The 8,036-nt window shown below is 34.5% G+C and overlaps 1 pseudogene; it reads left to right on the forward strand.

Moving 5' to 3' along the window:
- LOC125856256 (putative late blight resistance protein homolog R1A-3) overlaps positions 1-6,163 on the forward strand; it is a 13,687-nt pseudogene extending 7,524 nt beyond the window's left edge.
- Positions 6,164-8,036: the final 1,873 nt, after the last annotated feature.

Below are 8,036 nucleotides of genomic sequence, written 5' to 3' on the forward strand. Positions count from 1 at the left end.
CTAACACAACAATATAACCTAAAAGAAATGATTTGTGAAAAGACCAAAATGCCCTTAAATTTCCGGAACGGACTCCCTGCCAACTGCCCAACTTTCAAAGATCATAACTCGCTCATACGAACTCGGAATCGAGAAAACTCGGTGGCGTTGGAAAGATCGTTCCACAAGATTCACAACCATAACTGGAACTACTCCTAAATCATCCTGAGCTAGGAGTTACGACTACTCAAAGTTGGCCAAAAACTCACTGATTTCCACACTTAGCCAAATTTCCAGATTTTAAACTTATCCAAATTTCCAGATTTCAATTTTTTTTCCAAAAATGACTATTTCCAAATTTCAAGCTTCTTCAAAGCCACTTCAAATTGTCGGATGTTACATGACCCTTCTTCCCACAACTGTAACACTTCCCTTTGAATCTTCTATCGTTCTTTTTATTCTTCGAAACTCCCCTTGAGCGAAAATTTCCATCTCCCAGAAAATGTTTCTTCTTAAACCCACCAGCAGCTTGATGTTTGATGTTCCTGGTTTTGTTGGTGTAAATGGTTTCTTCCTCATTCTTAATCCAGAGTACTGCCATTTGCTTCGCCATGGCTTCTTGGCTAGCAAGTAAATTTTCAAACTCAACAAGTGATGGCTGATTTGGCCATCCCTGTACAGCAGCAACAAAACCTCTATATTGAGATATCAAACCATGGATAATAATTCTTTTTACCCTGGTTCCCGATTGGTGCTGTTGAATCCAAATCTGAAATTTCACGGCATATTCTTTTGACTTTGTGAAAGTACAGGGCAATTGTCATATCACATTGCTCTGTTGATAATAACTCACTCTCCAAAAGCTGTAGTCTTGCATCGTTCTTCTTTGAGAAAAGTGAGCAAGTGTGTCCCACGCTTCTTTCGGCGTTTTAGCATCACGAACATGCTCCAACACATCTTCGTCGATTTTTGTTTTGAGCGCAAACATAGCTTTGCCTGCTTTGATCTTTCACTTACGCAACGTTCCATTGACATCCTTTGCCTCTGGTTGGGTAATTTTACTTCTATTGACGACTTCCCAAAGATCTTGGCCTTGCATATAGGACATTATACAAGTTGCCCATGTATAATAATTCTGGTTATTGAGCTTTTTGATTCCGCCAACTACTTGAAGATCATTCATCGTGCTAGCTCTGATACCAAATGAAGAACAAAATGCAACAGGAAGCTCAATAATCAAAAGACAAATAACAAGGCGAGGTGATTTGAACTTGGTTAAGAGATCGAAGGAGATTGCTGGTTAGTGTCAACATCCTGCTTATGGCAAGGCCACGAGAAGCTGGAGTGGCCCTTGCTTGGTGGAGTTAGTTAAGAAATAAACTTGCGTCTTTGCTATCAGCTATATCTTTTGGCATGATAGACCACTCTTCTTTCTCATTTGCTTTTTTATTTTGTCTACAATGTTATAGTTGATGTTGGGATAACTCTTTGTTTTTTCATTGTTAAAACAGTTTTATTTCTGTCCACCTTACTTGACTTGGCAATATTTTTTTAAGCCAAACCCCTTATAACCATTTTATAACTTAATATTATATTTTCAATTATTAAAACTGAAGTCTTTGTACTCGAAATGATAGCTGACGGTCCATAAATATATTTGCAACTGGATAAGCATTTTTTAGTTGACATTTCCGGGTTAATTAGGAGGCAGATTTACATTAATATTCAAATAATTTTTTTTTAAAAAAAATCATTTCAAAATAAATAAATAAATTTTATTACCAAACGGATCCTTTATTTTATTGGCAGATCCATTGTCTGTTTAGTTGATGACTAATGGATAATTCATTATATAACGCAGCAACGGTTAAAGTTCATTCACTTGTTAATGTTTATGTTTCTAATAGCTTTGAGTGGAATAGGGATTAGCTTGGAAGTAAAGAAAAAGGTAAAATATTTTTCTACTTTTCTCTTTCTATTTCATTTTACATGTATTTTTTTTATTTGAAAGAAATATTTGGACTTAAAGGCAGATAAAGTAATCGATCTTTCTTGTTTTTATTTTGATTATTTGTAGATTATAAATACATAATAAGAACTAGAAAAATGGATTGAAGGTGAGGATGCTTACCATATGAATAACTCTCTCTTGTCAATAATTAAGCATCAATACATAAAGTTGAAATAATTTATTTCATGGCATCGAAATCGGCCTCAAACCCTCTTCTCTTCCCACTATGAACTATTTTTCAACTTTTTCGTATCTGATTGGTCAAAAGTATTAGAGAATATTTTCTAAAATTTCCTAAAATTAAGTGTATTGACTCGGTCGGTCATTTTTTTGTTTTTCCGTGGAAATTACCATTTTGCCCTTCCGTGATTGACCCTGCGTCTCCTATGTTTGAGTTTTAAAAAGTTGGTTTTGAACTTTGAGTTAAAAGTTGAGAATTTGGTAAGTTTGAGAATCTTGAAGGCTAAGTTGTTATGAAAGTGGTTTTTTTGGGTCTTTTGTAGTTTCGAGTGTCGGAATGAAATTTCGTTGATTCCATCAGTACCGAAATGTGAAATCTGATCCATGAGAGTTGTCGGTTCAGATTCTGAGTCTTTTTGAGGATTTGAGGTCCTAAGTTGTGAAATTGTGGAAATTTATCCTTTGGATTGACTTTGGTCAACATTTGGGGTTCGGATACTCGGATAGGAATTCCGAGAGTTCCATTAGATCGGGGGATGATTTTAGGCCTAGGTGAGGTCTTGATTGATTTTTGAGAGGTTCCGAGCTTGTTTTAGCCTTTTTGGCGTGAGTTAGTTTCTTGTGATTTTCATGAATGTCGGGTCAGGGAGACCTCTGATTTGTGTTTTGACAGTTCCATTGATTCCGGAGCATCGAGTATATTTGATTTGCATATGTGGTTTGTGTGTATCGGATTTCGAATGAATCCCGAGGGTCCTTTCGATGTTTTGAGAGTTAGCTGATTTTTCTGGTGCCTAAATTTGGTCTCTCGCGATCGCGAGGCTCACTTTTGCGAGGTAATGTTCACTTTCGCAAAGGGGTCACGAAAAGGACCTGTTAGCGGGGTTCGCTTAAGCGAGTCCCTAGTCCCTTGTGCAACATCAAAGAGGGTTTTTGCTGTAAATTTAGGGGTTTAAGCCTCATTTCATCATTTTTGAACTTGAGGAACTCTTGGTGGCGAATTTTTAAAGGATTTTCCGTGCTAAATCATTTGGGTAAGTTTTCTTGACCCTAAACCTTCATTTTGAGTTATATCTCAAAAGGTCACTCAACATTCACAATTTATCTAACAAAGTCATTAAACTTTATTTTGGATCAATAAAATCATTCAACATAGACCTTTATATCAATAAAATCATGCAATTAAATTTATCAATAAAAAATTATCATGACAAAATAATAATAATTTTTTTATGCCATGTAATATGAAGCCCAAAAATGATTAAAATTTAGAAAACTTATTAAGAAGCCAATGAAAATGATTTGCTCTCGTTCAAGCTATAATGGTCAAACAGAGCTTTGAGGTCATCTATTTGAGGTCTATGATATTATAAGCTCTGCTCTCGTTTTAAGTGATTGGAACCAAAACGTTTCTCGTTTGAAGCTCTTTTATTTTTTATGTGATGAAGGGTGTGTTTCGTATAGAGGAAAATATTTTCTGGAAAATGTTTTTCAATTTTCCCATATTTGGTTGGTTTAAATGTTTGAAAAATATTTTTCAAATCAACTCATTTACCTCAAATCTAAAGAAAATGACTTCCCTTCCAAAATTAAGGAAAATATTTTCCAAACTCTACTTCATCCTTTAATTTTTTTTTACCCTACCCATATCCCGTACCCCACCCTCCTTGTTCAAAAAAAATTAAATTTTTAAATTTTTATATTTTTTAATTTCAAATATATTTTATTCCTACCCCAAAACCACCCCCACCCCCCTCCCCCATCCAGGTTATCCCCGCCAATTTTTATTTTTTTTTTAAAATATTTTTGAAATACATTCAAATTTTTTTAAAAAAATCATTTTTACGTCACTCCCTATTTTTCCCTTTCTTACACTTTGTGCTATTTGAGAAACAAAGATTAAGACTTGTATTTATTCCTTAATTCTGCAGTTATGTATTTAATGACTTGTACATGTGACAACCACATTGTGGAGGTTTAAATAGAAGAATGAGTTTTTCCGCTTTATCTTGATCTTGTTTTATTGTAATTTCGCATCTCTTTCATTTTCGTTGGATTGAGGCTAACTTGTCTTGGTGGGAATAGACAAGTGTCATTGTAAGATATTTTGATATGTTAAAATAAATCTAAGAGTTTGTCATAGAGTTATGGATTCGATATAAAATAATAACTTTTATTAAAATCTTGTATTTATCTAGAATCAAATAAATTACCATGTGCATGTGACTAGCTGAAGTAGTAAGGTAGGTTTGCAAGTCAAATGCCATAGTGATCCTCTCCACCTTCAACTTTTAACACCTGAAAAAAGTTGGGATTTATTTGTAAAAAAGGTATTTGGAGATGAAGGAAGCTGCCCTGTTGAACTGTCAGAAGTTGGACACCAAATAGTTGAGAAATGTAAAGGGCTTCCTTTGGTTATTGTTTTGATTGCTGGAGTAATTGTTAGAGGAAAGAAAAAGGAAAAGGATTTGTGGCTTCAGATTCAAGATAATCTGGATTCCTTTATTTCTGCAAAAAACAATTTGGAGATGATGAAGGTTATGCAATTAAGTTATGACCATTTACCACACCACCTGAAGCCATTGTTGCTTTACTTTGGAAGATATCGAAAGAGCAAACAAACTCCAGTCTCTACATTGATGCAGTTGTGGATGGCCGAAGGGTTGGTGGATCATGATAGTTCAGAGGAAGGAACTCAAAGTTACTTGGATGCTTTAATTTCCAGTAGCCTGATAATGATGGACCATATCCCCTGCGAGAGTAGTGAGCCTTTTTCTGTTATGATCAAGGTTTGCAATGTGCATGATGTTGTGCACGATTTTTGTTCAGTAAAAGCGAAAAAGGAAAAACTTTTCAAGTTAATCAATTCAGGTGATCCATTTCATGCTCTGATTACCTACACCGTCGACTAACCATTCATACTGACGACTACAGCCAACTCCACAAAAGATGTGTTTTGTTCAATTTTAATAAATGTTCAGCTGGTAGTAAGCATCTCATATCTTTGACAGTGAGCGGTTATCTTGATGACTCCAGGTATATCTGTCACACAAGACATTTGAGACTTGTTAGAGTGTTGCAACTGGATGGCATTGCTCTTGACGATTCTTTAATGGAAGAAATAGGCTCCCTATTTCATTTGAGGTTCTTAAGCATTTGGATTCGATATGTAAAAGCTATCCCAGTGTCGTGGGTGAACCTCCAGAATCTGGAAACTCTGTTGATCAATACGCACTATTCCACCATGGTATTACTGCCCAGAATATTGAAACTGTCAAAGCTGAAACATGTGAGCATTGACCAGAGTTCTTTCTTCAAAGAGGACGCGGACCCAAGTAGAATATTGGAAGGTGAGAATTCAAAGCTGACAAATTTATCCCATGTTGATATCTCATATTCTGAAGGCACGAATGATGCTCTGAAGAAGTTCCCAAATCTTCAGCACCTTGAGTGCACCATCACGATACCCAAGGATCCTCCCAAGTTTCCCAAGTTTGATGTCCTTAACAAACTTGAATCACTCTTTGTAGAATACCCATGGAAAGGTTATGTTTATCCCAATGAATATCACTTTCCTAGAAGCTTGAAAGAGTTACGGTTGCTTGGTTTTTCCCTGACAACTGCTTTGTTGTCAGCAATCACGGAATTGCCTCAGCTTATAATTCTGGAGATTGCTGCTTCTGATTTCTTGGAGTATAAGTGGGATGCAAATGAGGACATGTATCAAAGTCTTAAGACTTTGACATTGCGAATGGTCAACCTTTCAGAATGGGAAGCTGATAAGGAAACTTTTCCCAAGCTTGAGGAATTAATACTAGAACGTTGTTACATGCTTACAGAGATCCCTTCTGTATTTGGGGATATAGACACTTTAAAGTCTATTCAAGTGGTTCAAAGTAAGCGTGAGGTTGGAGATTCAGCCATGGAAATTAAGAAAGATGTGGCAGCTTACACAGGAGAGGACAGACTTCGTGTCCATATATCATAGTGCATTTTTAGGTTACAGAGAAGAGGTAATTAATTTCTTACATCTTCACTCCCTACCCAATTCAGTTAATATATGTAATTGTGTGTTTGTTTTCATATCATCAACATGTATACATCTTTGAGTTCAATTTTAACTAACTGGTATATGCACTTTCTGTTGGATGGCAATACAAGCCTGTCGTAGCCTCTGTTTTCTGAAATAGAAAAACGGTCTCAATTGGCATCTATGCCCTCAAACTTTGGTTGAACAAGTAGACACGTGTTTTCTATGTTGCATCATTTGTGGAATTTTGCATCCTACACGTGTGTATATTTGTTCAATTTTATTCAAGTTTAAGTGTCTGCAGAGCATAGATGCAAGTGTAGTCAAGTTAAATGACATATTTATGTATTATGGAAAGTATTAATGCATTTGCAGTCTCAGTTCATCTTCTTACTAGTTTTTTTTTCCTTGGTGGTTCTGGAGACGTTTTAAATTAATATTTTGAGTGTTTTCTTTCATGTAAACGGTGTATTGCTTCGCCTCATTGCTAATTTGTTTTTATTTGCAGTTCAGCGTTGGAAATTTAGACATTGCAGATGGCTAGTAGGACAGTGAGACGGTACGCAAGGCGAGGTGATTTGAACTTGGTTTAGAGATCGAAGGGGATTGTTGGGTAGTGTCAACATCCTGCTTATGGCAAGGCAACGAGAGGCTGGAGTGGCCCTTGCTTGGTGGAGTTAGTTAAGAAATAAAGTTACGTCTTTGCTATCAGCTATATCTTTTTGCATGATAGAGCAACTCTTCTTTCTCATTTGCTTTTTTATTTTGTCTACAATGTTATAGTTGATGGGATAATATCCATTAACTCTTTGTTTTTCATTGTTAAAACAGTTTTTTTTTTTTGGTTAAATCATAAATGTAGGCTTTTATTTAATAAATTAGGACATCAGTACATCACTCTATTGTTAAAACAGTTTTATTATGGTCCTTTCAAAGATCATTCGCAGTTTACTAGATGATATTTTTGTCCACCTTTCTTGACTTGCCAATATTTTTTTAAGCCAAATCCATTATAATCATTTTATTAATCCAACCTACTACAACAAAAATTATACCATGTAACCTAATATGCAATATCACACAAAAATTATAGTACTATACATAATGTGTCAATCTTGTATAATACTAGTGTATAAAAGGTGCATGATTATACACAAATACAGGCTAAACCTGGTATAATGTCATAGTCTCTCAATCTAGTTTCAATTTATTTGTCTGATTTTGATTTGACGAAGAGCTTAAGAAAGTAAAAAAGATTTTAAAATTTTGAAGTTTTTAACTAAAAATGTGTAGAATATACCAAAATGTCGCTTAATCTCGTGGTCTTATAAACATTATCACGTGAACAATTGAAATTAACGAATTGGGTCAAATTTAGGCGGGTTGAAAATGGGTCAACATAAAATGGGCAATAATTCAATCCGCCCATATCTGATACGGGTAAAAATAGATTGGGTAACAAATGGGTTGGGTAAAATACTAGTTTATCCATATTTACCCATATTTTCATGAGTAAATAGTACTCTGCTTAAGAATTCAACATGGAGAAAATATTTTAGTCTTTTTTTTTAGATGAAAAATGTTGAAAATGGTTCATTTAGTTTTATTGTATCATAAAAGTAAAAAAATAAAATCCTAACTTTTCAATAAAATAAATTTATGTAATAACAAGGGGAAACTATTTTTTAATTTCAAAATAAATGAATAGTTGCATTTTAGGACTAAATACATGCTTAGTGCACTTTAAGCAATGTCAATACTAATACATGATTTGCTTATTTTACACTATTATTTATTATCTAATATAAAATTATACAAATAAAAAATATAATTATA

The sequence above is a fragment of the Solanum stenotomum genome, chromosome 2 (assembly GCF_019186545.1).
Source record: "Solanum stenotomum isolate F172 chromosome 2, ASM1918654v1, whole genome shotgun sequence".
In the NCBI taxonomy this organism is placed as follows: Eukaryota; Viridiplantae; Streptophyta; class Magnoliopsida; order Solanales; family Solanaceae; genus Solanum; species Solanum stenotomum.